At 41.6% G+C, this 19,698-nt stretch overlaps 1 protein-coding gene across 1 annotated transcript in view; it reads left to right on the top strand.

Annotated features, from left to right (window-relative positions):
* LOC118504283 (fat-like cadherin-related tumor suppressor homolog) overlaps nt 1–19,698 on the top strand; it is a 269,118-nt gene that overhangs the window by 134,886 nt on the left and 114,534 nt on the right. Inside the window, 1 exon segment of the mRNA XM_036038558.1 lies at nt 5,191–5,254. The gene's annotated coding sequence lies outside the window, so the exon portion shown is untranslated.

Below are 19,698 nucleotides of genomic sequence, written 5' to 3'. Positions count from 1 at the left end.
TCGCTACCACCGGAAGTGTGTTCCTTCTTTCTCGGGAAAATGTGGAGGAAAGCCCATCCGGTTGAAAATTGTTTCGCTGAATCGTCAGTAATTTTATGCTCATTTCATTGCATCTTTCGGTCCGGTGCGGTGTGTGTATGCGTTTCGGGCCGTTCTGTTGGACACTCTGTCGGTGCCCGGCCTTGCGCAGCGTATCTGTCCGTCCATCCGGTGAATACGTAGCAACGCTCCTTTTGCGGGCGGAATGAATGAAAGGCACTCGGTGGAATGTTAAGCGAATTTAACAATAAAGCAAAATTAAGTGGTTTTTCGTTTGTTCCGAGGCTTATCCTAGCATTGGTTTATTTTTTGTGGGAGGAGGGGAATGGGGGGCCACACAATTGCTATGACCTTGGGCGTCGAATGGGCGTTGTTAAGGATTTCCATTAAGTGTGTAAGGATGTGGAAGCTATTTGCAATGGATAAAACCCATCTCGGGGCGGTATTATTGTGCGTGCTGGCGCTTGCTGGCTTGCTTAAGAAAATACCTTCCGGGTTGTGTTTTTTTTTTTCGGGAACATATTTATCAAATAAAATTAGGGATTTAAATAGCGCTTATTTAAGTCACAATAATGCAGTGAATTTGGAAGTTGAATATCTAATATAAAAGGAACATAATACTTAATGGAAACCTTTGAGAAGTTTATTTTTAGGCCAAAACTATTATCAGAAAAATAAAACAAAACACAAGAGATACAAATTTTGCTAAAATTCAAATAAGAACAAAATGTACAAAAAATATAAAAATGTCAACTCTTGATGTTACATTTTGTGTGATTGTTTTTATTTAATTTTATTTTAATACAAAATCTTTTATTTGATTTTTTCTCATTTTTAATATTTTTATAACCATTTTATAAGTTCCTTGCCATTAAATCTTCAAACACTTTTCTTGCCTTTTCTGCGTTCTTTTGACAACCATAAGCTTTTTTCCCTGTCACATCTTGCTTAACCTTCCATCAAGTACAGCAAGAGATCAATAATACAATACCAAATCAACGAAATACTCCCCAAACTGAGCACCTGCTAAAAAAAAACTCGTTTCGCAAAAGTGTGAAAACGAATCGCAAAAGATGTGAATAATTTAAATGCATCCTTTCTGTCCCTGACAGTGCGATGAAAAATATGAATACCGATTTTTTTCCAGCTCGTTTCAATGTAGTGCTCTTTTCTTTCCATTCTCCTTTAGCAGGACCTAAAAGATGCCATATTTCCCAGGAAAATGAGTTTGGTTGATTTGGTTTTAGAGGCTGGGAGAGCTAGGACCGGGCCCGGTCGGTTTGGTAGAACGCGTCCAAGCAGTTCCACAATGAAAGCCACCTGAAATGAGGTGTGAAGAAGTATGATTGATGCTCATTTTCCACCAAGTGCTGCGAGTGAACGTGTCGACAGTTTTTCACCCGGTGCTTTTTTTTGTTAAAGCCCCCATCCCCCCCCCCCCCCCCCTTCTACCAGTGCCAGTGGTTTTCATCTTTTCTTCCACCCGGTGTGGTGAGAGTGCTCCAACCCAGGCAATGATCGTTTTCGACTTTTCTGCATCAAACAATCAGCCTTGATTCTCGTGAGTGGGAAGTTCGTTGGGTGGGGGGAAAATCCAGAAAATGAATACCACTTTTCATCGGAAAGTTTTTAAAACGCGGGTCGGCAAAACTGGAAATGATTAAGATGGGTTTTCTTTCAATGGTTTTGGCTGGGTTTTCTACTCGTTTTTTTTTTCATTTGTGGTTATCCTGACAGGTTCCATTTTGCGTACGATGTCGATGGCATAATTTGAGGCTGATGTGGGAATTTAATGCATTTTTCATGGTTTGTCAAGTAGCTGAGCTGAGTGGAATTTGTTTGAGAAATATAACCAGAAAAGTAGGAAACATCATTTAGTAAATTTGAAAGCAACGAATAGGAGAATATGATCTCATCGAGAAGTAGAAATACCTTAAGCGGGTATGATAAATCATAAAAACGAATATTTATTCTTCGGAGCATTTAAATAAATTCTGAATTTCTCACTAACGATCGGCTAAAGTTCTTAAAAACACAATTCACCCTGCTTCGCAACGAAATAATCGTACCCAAGCTCGCCCGAAACAACAAACAACTCAATCATAGGTTATTCGATCAAATCATGGCAGTTGAGAAATAAATTAAATTGTGCTGCTTGTGTTTCACCGGCACAGGCAAACCGATTGCATAGTCGTTGCGAACCTGCACACACACGCTCCCGGACAGCTTAATCAAATACAGGTGTATTTCAATTTTACGAAGCACTTTCACGTTACCAAATAGACACGAGCGTATTCCCCTGGGAAGCTGAATTTATCGGGTGAACCGGGCCCGGGGGAAACGGATGCATAGGGGTGCGCCATGCTGTAAAACGTCAAGACAGACAGACAGCGCTAGGGATCGATCTTCTCATGTCAGCGTTCGCAAGCGGTACGGCAAGATTGAAGCTATCAATCCTTTCGCATCCGTACCTGATTCTTATGGTTTGCGCTCGGTTGGAGCGTGTTTTCGAGTGCAAATGTAAGTAAAACGAAGCTTTGGGTGTACTAAGAAAGTTTTCCTGGCGTGTTTTTCCTGCAATGTAAATTGGCTACCCACCGTGTTTGTGAGTTGTGGCAGTCGATGGATCACTGTTTTGAATTCAATTATAAACTAATTAAAAATTGGGTGCAAAATTTAGTTTCTCTTTGTCTTATGGAGAGGTTAGATTGGAGTAAGCTAAGAAAGTTAGCAAGGATTAATTTACGTACATCCGAATTAAGGCTTTTGAAGTATTTATCGCCACCTAAAACAAGTTTACACATGATAAAAACAATTCCAGATATTACCATAACACAAAATCTAAGCAATTTTTATCTTAGAGGATATTCATGCGATTTTGACGCTTTTTCATGGTTTTCCCATCGCAACACTATTCTTTTTCCAAGACTTTTTGACACGTTCTGATTTATTTTTGATATTTTGGTTTTTGACGCAATAGGATTAATTCTGCTTTGACAATACGGCGTCAAGCCGTAATCCTAAAAATATAAATATAAAGGATTAATTCTGCTATTTAGGATTGCTAACATGATGATGAACTTGCCTGCGTAAAATTTTCTTTCAATATCATTATACGTATTGCTTTCTAAATGGCTGTACAGCGTCGAGAGGTCTGGGCATGCCTTTATTGGCTCCTCCTGACTTAAATTTACTCGTAGTCCTATTCATAGGTAAGCGGTCCGGATAGGATTCTATACCAGGCCATGCCTTATAAAGACTGTCGCTCAAACCTTCTCTGTCACCGGACATTTTTTAATAATATATTATTTCAATAACATATTATCATTACAGCTTTGTAATCCCTCAAAGTGCTTTTGTTATTTTATATCATACATTTGCTTCGAGTTGCAGCGAGTGCATCGACAGGACGAGTACAAAAATACCTGTGACCGTATCAAAAATCTCGAGACCATGATAAATAATTGTGGAATCGTGTCAAAAAATCATGGGATAAAAGAAAAAATATCTGGGAACGTGTAAAAAATACTAGAAAGAGAGCAAGTATATCTGGGAATAAATAAAAAAATTGTGAGATGGTAACAAAAATATCTGGAAATGCGTCAATCTACTTCGGGATACCCTGTATTATTATTACATCTCACAAACAAAAAGTTTACAGATAGAGGGTCTCCACACTACATTCAGAGTATTTTGCATGATTTTTTCACTGGGTCGTATATTTTATCGTTAGTATCTAAAGTAAAAGAGTTAAAGCTCCCGTAACCTAGACGTGTACTGCAAACGGTCGACAATGGTGAGCCTTATTTTAAGAAGAAAACATAAAACTATTGGCATCTACAAAACTTGATGTGAGTTGTAACTGGTGTCTCAATCTAGTTCTTGTCTTTAATTGTCCTTAAATTTCCTAGTCCTTATCGGTATGCTCCTCCTTATGCGCTTCTAGCGGTGAAATATCGTTCCAGTTTAAACATCTCCATCGCAACTCACCCATCGCCAAGAGTCATCCTGCGTTTGTAATAACTTTATCACGTGATCTTCATCTTGTAAGAAAACAGAAGCACCGTAACTGCTGCTGCAAGCGCTTCATAGTTACTTCCAAAGTCTTACCACTCAATTACCATGCCAATGGTAGGGGGCAGCATTTCAAACCTCCAACCAGCAGGCAAGCTACTGTTGCATTTCTCAAGCTCAGGAGGACGATGTAATTCAAATTCCCGACCAAAAGCCCCACGAGACGTGTGCCCCACGTTCTACTGGTGTGCGCTGGGGGCTGGGAATAGCGCTGATTACGTCAGGATTTCTTTAGCGGTGGGTACATTCAGACACCAGCCACACCACCCACCGCGACTAGACTGTACGCAGGACGCGCGGATTCTAACAACGGGGGTTCAGTCTGGCCAGGTGAAGAAGATTCGATCGCCCCACCATCGTTAGCGAATGTTCAGGTTTCGGATTTAATTTGCATTTTCACCTTTGGCTTTGGCTCGTTTAGTGTTCATTCCGTTCCGCTGCACTGATTGGATTCACTGTTGTTGGTATTCGTGGTGGAGCGGTAGGAAACAGGTGTGGATCGGATGGATTGTGCCAGCGGTCCAGAGCTGTGCAGCTCCCATGATTATGCTGATAACGATATGAACTCCCAGCGATGGTTGATTAGGACGGCTGATTGCGAAAGCTGATCTGTTCTGCAATACTAATGACTGGCTGGCTGGAAGTGCTGATGAGCTGTGATCCTAACTTAATGGATTATAAAATAACTTGCACCTCCAAGAAGTATTAATTCAAGTGGGTACTTGAAGTTTTAGGGCAATACAATATATTTCTGGGTAAAAATTGTTGGCACAATAAATATATGAACCGTATTGCATGCAGACTTAATCCGCTTGGTAAAATTAGGCAAACATCTTCTATCAAAATTTTTATAGCAACGATCATGGGCTAATTCTACGTAGACATATTTTTTAAAGCTACGCAGAAAGGAACTCACAATTTTCAATTAATGACTTCAGCAAAATGTTATTGAATTGAATTAAATTTAAAACTTCTAATAAGCATAAAAAACTTCCAATGTAATTGATTTTGATTCATAATAATGCCTTAATTATTCGATCTAATTTACAATTCTTTCTCCATTTTCTTTATTTCTAGCAAACAGTACACAGATTTTCAAGCTGCTTCCACAACACCAGTACACGCGGCACAAAACTAATAGGTATGTTGCAGCTTTATAACTATAACAGGGCACATGATAAATGATTGCGGTGACCGGTACCATTACTCATGCTTTTACAGAGAAGTATACCGCGAGATTTTGTTGTTGTTGCAACTGATGAACCCTTTTCATCACTTTGTCCCTTGCATCGCAAGCCCTTCCAGAGACTTTCGTTTAGATATAATTGCAACTTTAATTTCTTTTGTACGAACAAGTTGACAATGGGCAGAAAAAAACGAATATCCCCGCCACCCACCAAAGGACACAAGCAGGTGCCACGTTTTTTTCAATTTTATGGTGTTTTTTGTGTTCTTGCCCTTCGAAAAAGAAAGATCCACACAGCCAGCAGCCAAATGACAGTTTCACGGTCGGTTTCGTGAGGCTACGGTCGCTCGTGCTCGAGCGGTGTGTAAAGTGATATTAATTAAAATAAATTATTGTCGTAATTATGATCTACCATAGGAGCAAGCAGAAGAACCTCCAAAAACCCCATAACGGCTTCGTAATTTTGGGGTTGATAAGTTTCCGTTGCCACTAGTCTAATGAGATCGTTTTCCTAGAAAGCACTGCAAAGCAGAGTTTGCTGCGGGAAGGAAAAGGGGCTAAACATTGTCTACGGTCAGTATGGTGTCACTGGTTGGGCTAGAGTTCGCCGGTATAGCTTTTGCACCGAAGCATGGAAGGATAATGAATGTGTCCGCCATTTAGCCTCCAGGCTGACCTTTGTCACGGTCACTGATCACCGAGGAAAAAGGAGCTTTGGGTCATGCTTATCGAGGTCTCGAGCTCATCGCTCTGGTCGCTAATATTGAATGAATTTAAACCAGTACTGTCAATTCCTTAGGCTATGTTCAGGGATACAAAAGCTGGATTTATTTTCATTTTACATTTTATTATCTTCTCTAGAACAATCGCTTGAAATCTATAATACAAAATCAAACATAATCCCACATCGTCCCATATCACTTGATGTGAGTTTACGACGAACGAATCAAGCGTATCGCAATACTCATAACTTCCAATAAGAATTGAGGCTCTCCCATTCAGGAAAACGATCTTTCCCGAAGAACTTGCCACTGTCTTGCGCTCCTATACGACAGCGGTACCCACGCACCGGAAGCCAATTGAAAACGGAAAGCAAACTTTCCTTGCCGTTATTTAAACTGCGGAAAAATAAAATTCGATTTTCACATCCGTCTCCCGGGGATCTTTTACGATCCCCGGGATTGGCGTTGATTTTCCGTCCCACAGTTTATGTGTATGTCAGGATGAGGCTAGTTGCTTGGTTGAAAATGATTACCCATCCCATATCCTGAAGACTTTGAAGGTTGTGTGAGACACATACAAACGTGCCGAAGGGCAAAACGGAAGCATTTTATAGCTCTAACCAACTGTCTCGAACTTTCATGGTTGCTGGACATCGCGAACCGGTGCTGTACGTGGCTAAGTTTCCTGAACAGATGGTGAATTATTTTGAATGATTTCTTTCGCAAGCGGTGTCTTTCACTGTTTAAAACAGGAAGCGGATTGATGCCCCTGTCTGCTTTCGAAGGAAGAAGCTTTCGCAGACGCCGAGCTTGAAGTCAGCCATCGGTCGTTCGGGATGGCTCCCATCCGTGGCGGGTGGGTCACGTGTAAAGACTATAAATAGGCAGGCACCGGCCGCCAATCTCAACAAGCAGCCCAGTGAGGAAAGCTAATGAAGCATCATTAAACGCAGCCGGCGCCACGCCGTTCGGTGGCCAGCTGGTCGGAATGGGGAATTTATTGACGCGCTGGGATGGGATTGGTGTGCCCGGGTTTTACGACCGGGTCCGGTGATTTTTAATACTGTACTCGGGCCGGAGGCATTCGAAAGGGCTGCTGAAAGTGCAAGGTTTGCCAAAAAACAGTAAAAATAACAAGGAAATGTGCTATCTTTAAGACAAGCATGCAACCGTTCGCATCAATGGTGTGGAGAATAAAATTATTGGCTTGAAGTTGAAAAGGTCAAAACACTAAGTATGTTTAGCAATAAAGGATTTGACCCCTTCGGGGTGTAGTAGATTATCAGGCTGACGAATGCAACATTTGCTGTATCATGTGGATTTAATAGTTTAGAATTTATGGCTGGTTTATAGCTGCTTATGAGAATGTGTGTCACGTAATAAATTGAGAAGCCTCTGTATTATATCCATATAGTTCTTAGTAATAAATAGTAAAAGAAAAAGAAAGTAAAAGGAATCGAGGAAAAAACAATGCAAGGAACAGTTTGAAAAAGAATCATGCTTGAGTCGTAAATATGAAACGCTCTTTCGAATCCTACTCACAGGAAAGCTTCAATTTTGGCCTTCATCTTCAAGAGATCGTCAGAATATTGAAACGGGACGTACCCGCTGGATGGTCTTTCCTGTGAGCGGTATTGTCTGGTTGGGAATTGCAAACAGCGAGCATTAAATCAGGTCTTTAGAAAATAGCATGTACTACCCTCAGAAGAGTATGATTTTAAGGGTTTTTCAGTGGTAGATGCTGCAGCTACGCCGATCTTCATACGGCAGAACTGAGGTTCAAATTTTATCTTGGGCCGTTTCCACATCGTGAGGACTGACTATGCGTATCAATAAGTCTAGTAAGCCATCAATGACAGTCATGACCGTAAAAGGTCGTTAAGCAAAGAAAGAAGAAGATGTAGAAAACTTGTGGCATCCTCGATAGTTGATGGAGTGTTTCGTTTTGCTTACATTTTTGCGATTGTCTATTGTCGAATTTAATTTATTGTCCTTACTTGGTGTAAATTTTAAAATTGCTTACTGTAATTTTTAGCATAATAAGCTCTTGCTCATTTATAGTTACAAGACTCGCATACGGACTCAAAAAAAACTTCAAAACTCAGAAGGATTTTTGGCCTCGTATGTGTGAAAGGACATTGGAGGAGCCGCTTCGGGTGGACTTGCCATGTCTTGAGAATGTCACAATCCACCCCAGAAAGTCCTTCTGTAATCTACGTAAACATAGAAAGCGAGATAATGGATTGGCGAGATATCGAGGATTGTTGCAGCAGCCCAAGGCCGATAAGAAGAAAAAGAAGAATCTCTTGTACTGAGGAGCAAATCCTAGTGTAAGGGAACTAACCAAACACTTCAAGGGACCCTATTTACAAAGACAAAAGCATATCTTTCAATAAGAAACGCCTCGGCGGTTCTGAGAGCCTCGATTATTAGGAGGGCTTAAAGTAAACTCCATAACAGGTCTAGATCTGATGTTGCCACTTTGCCTCTGACATTGATTCAGTCAGGAGATTCGATGGGTTGGGGGCCTCCAACTTTCATTCTGCTAAGGGCCATCAAAATTCTATACCAGCTGCTTGTCCTTCAGAAAATATAGATTAACCTCAACTTTATCACTTGTTTGTACAAATTTAATTCAACACTCCATTGTTACAGATCTCCATGATTTGCTTATGAGGTTCAATTAAAGTATTGCTAGAAATGGATCTTTGGTGTAGTTGAAAATAGAAAATCGTAAAATAAAAATTGTTTTCCATGAATATCTCCTGTATTTTTCCCATATTTCATATTATGATTTAAACGAAAGAGAAGGAATGTAAATTCATCCATCGGACACTTCACATTTAAATAAAGCTTCACTAAATTAGTTTTTTAATCTAAAGTTTTCTCGATAACGACGAAACCCACCATCACGCGCAAAGCCGATTGGTTCGGCAATGTTTTAATTATTGAAGGCATCGCGCGGCGTTTAATACCAGCTCGCAACACTATAAACGCTACCATGAAATGGCTTAGGTCGACAATTGCCGGACCGGTGCATAAAAACGATTTACATTTTATTATAACCTCACTATACACACACACGTACCTTGACGCCAACGGGACAACCGGTGGCAAAAATAGATGAGCGAGGGGGTTTCGTTCATCCCCCAGCCGAGAGGGATGATCGCTGCATTTATTGCCCGTTGCGTTTCACTTTACCCCGACGCGCTATCCGCGAAACTTCCGCGCATATTTTAATTGCGCCAAAACGCAATGAGGGGTCGGTTCGGCAAGCGGGGGTCGTGATTCCCCAGGTAGCGCAACATTTTTATCTTTATAGGCAAAGTTGTAATGGTTTTTATGGGAGTTTAAAAATATGTTCCAGCCGAAACCCTTCTGGTGAACCCGGTGCTTGGCGCGGTGTAAATCGCTCTATCTCGGCGGCGGATTATTCAATGCTCGTTAACCCGGTGCTTTTGCGTTGGGTGCGAATATGGCAATGGCAAGATCTAGCTCGCAGTATGAGCTTTAGATAGGGCCGAAGCCATTTTTTGCGGCCGGTTTTTGTGTGAAGGAAAACTGGGCGAAAAGGATACGATTGACAGGGAGCAGTGGAGTTATAAAATGGGATAATAATTCCTGATCCTTGCTCTCCGAATGGATGTGTTTAGGCTTGCGGAAGGCAATAAGGCTTTTTCGGGGTCGTAAATTTAATCGTGATTGGATTTGGCCCTGTTTTTATTGCACTTCAAACACTTGCACTTTATATATGGTTTCGAGTAAAGCATGACACCGATCATCGAGCGGCACTATGCTTGCCGAAAAGGTAGTAGAAGAAAGTGGTTTCTAGAATCAAAAGTATTATTTATTGAATTTTGATTCGGGGGTCGGATCCTTCCTTTACCTAAACTGCTCCTCCAGCTCACTTGACTGGGGCATGGGTAACGTTTTCCTCCCAGACAATTACGGTTAACGAACCGACGCCAGTTTCACCGCGACGCACGCCGCCCATCTATAATTCCTTAACAACCTTCTTCCAATGACTAATCGAACACATTTCCATCTAATTTCTAATCCCAACCGAGCAAACTTACTCTGGTGGCTTTTCGCTGTTTGGTGAGTTTTGCGCCCCTTTCCCGGCATGCTCTCTAGGAGCCTCATTCCCAGTCTGTCGAAAGTCAGGCCGAAACCCGACGTACGTTACGTGACACGGAATTGAGCGGATTTTGGTGCGGAATTAATTCCATTCTATTCATGGCCATGCCCATGGCGAAGGACGGCAAGTTCTTGCTAAGAAGCGGAAAACCAAACGGCACACACGCGGGTAAAAGAGGGGTTGCAAATAATATCACTTGCCTCGGATCACGGAATATTCATAGATCACACAGCACAGCGGCACAGTATGTTTAATTTATTGGCATAAGTCGGTAGCTAGCCTTTTGGGTGCTCTTCATCGCCTAAGAGCCGGAAAATGATTTCCACTCCTAGCTTTCGGCGGAACGATAGCCCCCCTTTTTTCCACACCTTTTGTCATGTAGGTGGTTAAGGACTTTGGAAACGGTTTGGTGTGTGTGTATGTGCGGTTAGTATGGGACCAAGAATTGGTACGTACCGCTGCAAATCGCTAGTTTGTTCTTGTGGTTTGACTCGCAAATTGAAAGATTTTCGGCACTGGTGAAAGCAAGCGAGGGAAACACGGAGAAAGCTTCTTTCGGAAGAGTAGCTTTTAATGGGGCTGGGGGAAGTTTGCCGACTTTTTGCTTGTGATTGGAAGCGAGTGAGTTCGGGAGATTGTGTTGAGAGGTATAATTTTAGAAATGAATCATTAACATTCAAAATCGAACAGTTTCTGTGGGGTTTGCGTGTGTGTATTGATGACTAGAAATAATAAGTCACTTAACATGGGGGAGGTCTAATAACTAGCGTACTGACTGGCAGTTGAGTTTCTTCCTTTGAGACTAAAACTTCGAGAGGCTTCAGTTCGCCATGTTTGGCTTACTTGACTCAACTTTTTTCTTATTTATAAAGCCTTCTTCCTCTTCCTGCTCTAATCTGTAAGGTGCTACTGAAGGACTTGCGAGTCCACTCGTTGATCAATCATGTCTAAAGCTTTCTGAAGCTTCATATGTCAACTAGCGGACATATTTCATTTCATTTCATTTCATTTATATTTCTACAGTTTGCCCTTGGCTATACTGGTAATCTTATATTTAACCTTAGCAGTAAAATAATATCTATTTCTAAACGGAACACAGAAAGACAGCAGGCAGAAAAAGGGAAAATAGGAAAATGCAGGAAATACTAGGAAGAGGATGACAACCGGGATCGAAAAACAGGCAGGGAAATATTAAAATCAAAATGATGGGACGAGGGGTTGAACGTTTTGATTGCAATAAGGTGGAGATCTTTGAGACCCACTGCAGTGCGACGTGTGGCAATATAAATTCGAAGGGATGGTTACGAAGAGCACGGGAGGGAACATATAGTGGGATATTGCTAAGTAAAGCTTGGGCATCGATACAAGCAAGAAGGAGTGCAGCAATAAATGAGGATTGGGAGAGAGTACGGCGATATTCAAGAGATTAAAGGCCAAGCAGCCGACATCTGTCCTCGTAACAGGGCAGGGCAGAGGGTCGATCACCAGTGGTTTTCCACCACTGCACCCGCTCCAAATGATCAATGTGGATTCTTGCCAACGGGGACCAGATCACCGAGCAATACTCCAGCACAGATCTGACCCCTGAACAGAACAAAGTCTTCAGATAGCAGACATCGGAAAAGTCACGGGACAGACGTTTCAAAACACCATGAGTTCTCCTAGACTTAATGACTATGGAATCAATGTGGTGAAAGAAGGTAAGACCCGTGTCAAGCCAAACGCCCAAGTCCTTGATCACCGAAACACGTTTAACAAGAACCTAGTCGTTCTTCAACCTAGAACGAGTGAACGTAATAACATTACCTTTAATAGGACAAAGGGAGATACATATGACCTTGAGTCTGGATAGTCAGTCTTTGCTATGGTAAAAGTCTTTTGTCTTTTGTCTTTGCTATGGTAAAAGTCTATATATTTTAAAACTAACTTTTGGGATCTTAGACTATTTAACTCAGTAAACTTGCAAGGTCTTACTCGAAGGCACGACTAAGTGGAATTCGTAAGGCTATTTAAGGGTGATATATGGCCGATTTGACCTTGCAAGTCACTAATCCAAGAAAAATAGAACATACTCTGTAACATAAGTGGAGTTTTTCTTTGATTCGTTTCAATAAAATATCCAATCTTCATCAAATCCTAATAAAAGTAATACCTTTTAATGCTGAAGTTTATAGTGATTTCAATATGTTTATGTGCAACGCTCCTCCTTTATTCCTACATGCAACGTGCAGCAAATGGCCCACTAATCGAATTATTACCACTTATTAAAGTTTCCAACCAAGCTCTGCCTGCTTGCTATAACGTAAACATGGCTTCTCTTCTTCTTTCGCCGGGAATCCACAGCTCAATCCATTAGACTTGACCTCCAGCCAACTCAATTAAGCAAATAATGTACCGGGAGGCATTTACACACGTTCGCTGGTCATCCATTCCATTGCAAATGCCACGGAGTGTCTTTGGCCCGTTCTACAAGCATGAACTGTCGCCGTGTGCCGTTCGTCCGTGTGACGGTGTTTTAGTTAATAAATGATCACGATGCGGCCGGACAAATTGAGGTTTGCCTGGTTGGCTGAAGCGCGCCGGTTTCATTTATGAACTCTTTTAATTTACATTGGCCTAACTGACTGGACGCATCAAGGAAGGGAAGCTGGTTTTAAATAAATGCTGATGCTCTTCAAGTCAATTTATAAGTCAAGTGTAAACGATTAATAAACATGTTGAATGTATAATGCGAACAGTTTGGGATTAATTCGAGCACGGAAAGAAGTCGAAGAGAGGTGAACGTCTAACAGGTCTGAGAAGGAATTATTGGCAGTGGGTCATTTACACAGTCTCGGGTTACCAGACTCGGGTTATGGAAGCAGAGCTGGATTGCTATTTGGAGACCAAATCATCGAGCCGTACTCAAGAATAGATTGCTTCAAGGAACAATAATGTACTCTCAAGCATCCAAGATCGCGAAAGCCCTGGGATCCCTGGGAATCTGGTATGCAGGATCGGGAATCCGAGGTATTGAGATTCTGTATCTGGGTTATGTTTAGTATTAACGTTTAACATACTCTAGTCAATTTGCAGAAGAGTCTTCTTTCAGCGACTGGGATCTGTGTGTCTCCAGTAGTCACCTGTGCCCAGTTGGAGCGGTCCGGTGGCCGAGATGACAGCGGCGCCAGATCACGACGGACTAACTACTTTGCTACGGGTAAAAACAAGTCACAGAAAGCCAGAAATGGCAGGCCAAAACCTCCCGAGGTTGTAGTGTCAAGGAAGAAGAAGAAGAAGTCAACAGTTCCTGCTCGTATGCAAGTTTGCGACATAAAGAAATCCAAATGCATTTTATGGATAAACGGGCTGGAAAAAAAAATTGACCTACAAAACTACAACGTCATGATGAATATTCTAAATCAAACACCACAGAGTGCAACATAAAGCATACGGTTCCCCAATATATCATGGCATCAGTAGATGCCTCAGACAGCTTCATTAAACCCGACGGTTGACAGTAATCCCCCGATACCCCTTTAGCTTGATTGCAAATGTATGTAAATTGAGTGCAATGGCAGCCAGATACAGTCAAATAAGTACGGACCGTTTAACATACGATTTAGCATAGATTAGGTCCACCCGTTCAGGGCATTTGCACGAAGTATCGGCCGTCTCGCCACGGAGGTGTAAATCTCTGCGTAGTGCATTCCGTCCGCTCGCTCGTTCGCAGATGACGCTCTTGCAAACTGTGCCCGAGAGCCTGCAACCATTTGCATTTTGAGAAATGCTTGCCTAAGTAGCATCCGGCAGCTAAATCCGGATGAATGGGGAGAAAGTCTGGTATGTCGACGCGGGGTGACACTTTTCCTCCCAGGAGGTACGGACTTACTACTATATTCCTTCTGCTTCGGTTTTCCATTTTTTCTTTCCCCTTCTAACGGGCATGCACATTGATGCACAGTGTGTGTGTGCCGGTTTTTTTCTTCTTCTATTTGCTTCCATCTGTATGCACATTCTCTCGGGAACATTTATCATGCTCAGTGGCGCCATCTCTGATGGAATGGTTCACTTCTGGCTGCACACAAACCTTCACCCATCATCATCATCATCACCACGCCGCTCGTCGTCGGTGGCGTCACCAGCATCCTAACCTTTTGCCTCAAAATATTTCTCCACACAATGGGATCGAAGCATGGTGGGGCGAATCGTAAGCGAAACAAAACGCAAACCAAACCCAAACCACAATCTGTAGCTTTTTCCGTTCAATTAAGCTTTCACCCACAGAAATGGAACGTTCCGGGACGTCTTTTGCTCTGGAGCATCCAAGAAGGGGCAGGAACGGTCTGTTTGTGGGAAGCGTGGATGTAAGCGGAATCGCTCTAGCTCTCGGGAGAGATCTTTCACCATGCTCGATTTGAAAGAAACACTCGTTTTTATAAGCTTCCCGGTGGCACTATGGCCATCCCGGGCATGGGCATGGAGTTCGTGGTGATGCGAGTGATTGCAGCAGCTATTCGGTTAACCTTCAGACGGGATGATTAATAGATTGGTACTGATTTGGTAGATAAAGGGATATCCTTCAGGAAGCCTAGACAGTGTGAAAGTTGCAGATGACCGGGAGTGTACAGCTGTTCGATAACCGTTTCTTTTTTTTGTTTGGATGTCATACTTTTGCTATTATCATAAGATGAATGATTGCAGGAATTATCGCTTGCTCTTCCGTCCGATAAACCGGTGTGTTAGTATGGCATTTAAATAATTAAATTAGCGTTTTGATAACATCAACTTCAAGCACAAATGATAGTCATAGGCGATTTAAATTAAATTGATATTTAGTCACTTTTCATAATTAGTTAGTTTCGAAGATCGATCAATTTTGTCTGATGCCTGAATGAAGTAAAATATCTTAAGGTTAAGGATGAGAGTCGACAAACTCTCTAACAATCCTTGACAAATCACATATCGTATGGATTGGTATTATATCCTCGAACAATACAAGACAAACTTACGTGAAGCTTTTTTTTTTTGTTAAATTTGGACAACTCTAGCTGTCAAAGTTATGATTGCGGCTTGAAGCTGGAAAAAATGTAAATAAAACAAATTGTAGCAGATTTTTTATTGTGTGCCTTCAAAAAACACGAAATATGTTAACCTCCTTGGATTCGATCAGCCGTTGGTTTAGCGTCCTGGTTCTCATGGTTGATGGAATGTCGAGCAAAATGTGCGTTGCAATTGTCCACACACTCAAACCCAATTCCGTAAGACTGGGCGTTCGGTAAAATACTTTGCTTCGTCTGAATTCTAATAATGATAATTTTTCGATCAAGAAGATTTGCCGGCTTTTTCTTCTTCATTGGCACTACAATCCAGAAAGGTCTCGGCCTGCAGTTCATGGCTTTCTATGATTTGTTTTATCCGTAGCTGGAGAGTCAGCCCTGGGAGGCTGTCTGGATGGGATTTGAACACCGTTCCTGTCATTAAAGACCGTTGTTGCCTCTACCAAACTAATGCAGTATTCTGTTTTTCAATGTAATTTAGTTGGTAACGAATGAAAAAAATGGATACTTCCGCATATCCGTTTTTCATATACAACTCAAATAAGCTAGTGATGGGGATGGGTTCGTTGGTGTGAGAAAATATTATACGAATTCAGAAATTATGGAAATTTACAGAAATAAAATACATCAAAATTAAGATAATTAAGAAATTGTTGATGAGTTCATGGGCAATTACTAACAAATATCACATCGCATCATCGATCACATCACCATCGAAAATTCTCGACAATCCGCAAATAAAGCTACAAAACTTACCTCTCGCAGCTTTAAGTGTCCGTTTGGCAATTGTAGTGCGAGCATTAGAGTCAAAGCTTACGTTAAAGTTAAAGTTTCCTGCTGTTTTCGAAATGGATAACCAATACAACTATTTTAATACCGATTTCTAGAGTTAGAGAGCTTTTGTCAAACATTCGAGCATGGTAATAAGGACTTTTATCTTAACTTTTATAAGGATCGTTTACTATACTTTTATTTTATTCTGACTTTTTCTTTAATTCAATTAACTCTTCTCGACTTAGTACTTTTCTTAGGAACGTTACCAAAACACATCAGTAAACAAATAATAGTTCACCCATGAACAATGCCAACCCTTTTGTGCCAATAAACTCTGCGCACGGTTCGATAATGCACCAGCTGCTAAAAAATACATTCAACTCTCGTTCTCTTCCTGTTGGCATGAATATTTCGCGCCAAATCAACGAACATACACACCGGCCGGGGGGAGCGTCGACACAAACCGAAACTACTCGACCGAGCGAAACAGATACGTCCACTTGTTCGCCGAACCCGCTGCGCGTAGAAAGGTCGAAAGAATGCGTTTGCATTTGGACTACGGCAGACAGATTTCCTTCCCGTTTCAAGTTTCAGGACTCCCGGACTCAGTATCGCAGAATCCCCCCGAAAAGTGTGCGAACGACTCGTATTCCCCGTGCGCGGAAAAACGGACCGAGTCACACCACCAGCTGGTGCCATATTGCGGTCGAATTGGGGGGGCACCTGGCACTTGGAATTGTCATTTTTCTGTTGCCCATTCGGTGCAGTAGCTCGGTTTTTGGTGCAACGCTCCGGTGTGTCAGTTGCATCGGCGGAACCCACCGATGCACTGCAGGGATCGGTGCTAATGCGCTGACGGATGACATCTGAGGTGCTGTGGTTTTGTGAAGGTTTTGGATGTCCTCGCCCTTCCTTTTTTGAACGGGAAGCAAAAGGGATTGTGTTGGTTGGGATCACGGTTGGTGGCGTTTTGTGTTAGGGTTTTGGTGGTGAAGTTCGTGTTCCAGGGCTTTTGCTCAGCTGTGGTCCAATAAATACACCATAAATCCGCGGCCATGATGGATAGCGCCGGTGAATGGGAAATGATGTTGAAAGGAATTTGAAATGAAGTTGGGCGATAAACCACCAGGCTTGAAGACTCCCATAGGCAACACAAAAATGCTTACGTTCTATGACGCTTTATAATGAGCAATATTATGTCCAATAACTGCAGTCATTGCGATGTCCATTTTAATTGCTTGAAACAGTACTCCAACTTTCCAAAATAACAGAAACGGACCTGATAATCGCTACAAAAGTACACCCATCACTCATGTTCGATGGTAATTTTCACAATTACATACGATTGCCATAATCCTGTGTCGAGCTGGTTGCTTTCAGTGCATCGCCCAACCAAACCCAACTGAGCACTCGTCCTCGGTGCATCTACTTTCAACCGGTAATGCACTGTATTCAACTGCAGAGGAGATGAAAGAAAAACAAAAACAACAAGGAGCCGGATAACTTGACGCGGGGCATTCATAATCCGTGCGCCAACGGCACGCCCTTGCTGATGCAATCCGACCCCGAGTATCATCTCATCCTGTAAAATAAATCAACATCAGTGCCGCCGCATCAAGTGCCCCAGCGATAAGTGGGTTCGCGGAGTGGGGATTCGCGCCAAGGATTTCCATGCGGGGTGTTGGAAAATTTATACCTTTTTTAAAAATGCATATGACGTTGTGGCCCACTGGCTGATGCATTTTTACTCTGCGTCGGTTTTTATCCATCTTTTTTTGTCTGTTGCTTCCTTTATCGTGGGAGGATCCGGCAGCAGTAGCACGCTTCAGTGAATGTGGGTGGGCCGGTGGCTTCTTTTTAACGCAGGGGCGCAGTTTTATTCCTTCCTAACCTCCCGTCGGTAGCGAACCGGTGGCTACACGTGGTGAGAGTGGACGAGTTGACGAATGGGGAATGGGCTGGAGGGGTAGAAAGATGGGGACGGGGTTTTTACTATTGTGGCAATAAATGCAAGCTCATTCACTCGCTCGGATACATGCATTCGGAAATGGTTTTGCATACAACATTGCAGCCGTTTACAACATGTACGCCTTTTTCCCCCAGTCCTTTCTCTATTTGAACCGTTTGTATGGCTCGAGTCCAAGTTGGATCGGTTGGATGGGGTGTTTTTGTTGCTGTTGTTGTTGACGTGTGTGTGTGTGTGTTTGTGTGGATGTTTGCTCCCTGCTCTTGTTGCATGCAAATGCTGATGTTTGGCTGGCGTGTGATGCGTTTTTGTGCGCGTTGTAAAGGTTCTGGAGATGACGAAATAAATTCTTAATGAGAAGGAAATGTTACGAATGGGTTTTTGGGATTTTTTTTACTGTTTAAAATTTTATGATGTTTATGCACAAAATGTTCATGTAAAACTAAATAGAAACGACATGAATGTATGAATTAAATTTAAAAAAATTACATCTGTTTTCTGATCAATCATCATCACATTATACTGAAACTTAAAGGTTCAGGTCTTTTATCAGGGGTTTAAACCGGTCTTACCTAATATCTAAAGACCTAATGCTACACAAACATATCTTTAATTTATGAACATTCTAAAAGAAACTTACCTTAAATATCTAACGCAAGTTAATTAATATTCCATCAATTTCCGATAAACTGTAGACTAGCCCGTTAACTCTTATTAAGTGCTTTATCGTCTTTTGATAGAACAATCCCGAAAGATCCCTTCCTGCCATTACTGACATCCATGGTTTGATTACATTCATAGCTGAAAAGTTATTCCTATGTGTGGGAACTTGTGGTTATAGAAGTGTTTATTATTAATATAAAAAAATTATTCCATGAAGTAAATCAATACATTTTGCATCAGCGCAACGCCTTACCGGTGCTTACTTCGTACAGACGGAGGTAACTAATAATTGGAAAGATTTCAACAAGGCTGATGAGGTTTAAATGTTTCTATTTCTCCTCATTATTGCTGATTTATGTTTTCGTCGGAAGGCTCAAAATCTTATCATCAACTAGGTTTCATGAGATAAGAGATAGTCTGGACGTTCTTCTTCTCATTCTTTGGTCTAACAACCTCTTAGGACATGGCTGCCATTTCTGGCTTACTAGACTTAATAATACCACGTAGTTGGATCCGGACTCCGGGAGAACTGTCCAGAAGAGATTTGAAAACCGGAATAATTGTATGTTTAATTTCTCGTATTATACTTCATTCTTAGCCTTTAATCCGAGAAGCGATAATTGCTCGTGAATAGTTGAATAAACTTGGAAAACATCCAATAGAATTCACAAGTTTTATCCCGGGCGTTGAAAAACTGGAAAATATACTGGTTCAGAAGCGGTCCCTGCATGGCAGGATTACCGAGTATCGAATCCCGTTAGAACCTTCTTCCCGCACTAAGGACTGACGATTTTGATAAATGTATATCATGTCGTGGAAGCTTGTTTCCTATTAAAGCAGCCGGCAAATCTTTTTCCAGACTTAGCTCAAGAATATAAGAAGAAGATAATTAGAGAATACTTTGTTTTCATCGTTATCTTCACATCCTCCACATTTTTCCAAATTTCTGTCTTCAATTTCAGCTTTGTTTTTTTTCAGTTGGAAAACTTATAGTGGTTTAATTCATGAAGCAATTTTTTCCTTATTTAATAATTTCAAATAATTTGATGTAAAAAGCAATTCATGCTAACAGTAGCTGTAATATCTTGAACGTCGCA

The sequence above is a fragment of the Anopheles stephensi genome, chromosome 2 (genome assembly GCF_013141755.1).
Source record: "Anopheles stephensi strain Indian chromosome 2, UCI_ANSTEP_V1.0, whole genome shotgun sequence".
Taxonomy (NCBI): domain Eukaryota; kingdom Metazoa; phylum Arthropoda; class Insecta; order Diptera; family Culicidae; genus Anopheles; species Anopheles stephensi.
Note: the sequence above shows the minus strand (reverse complement) of the source record. Positions and strands in the feature narration are given on the sequence as shown.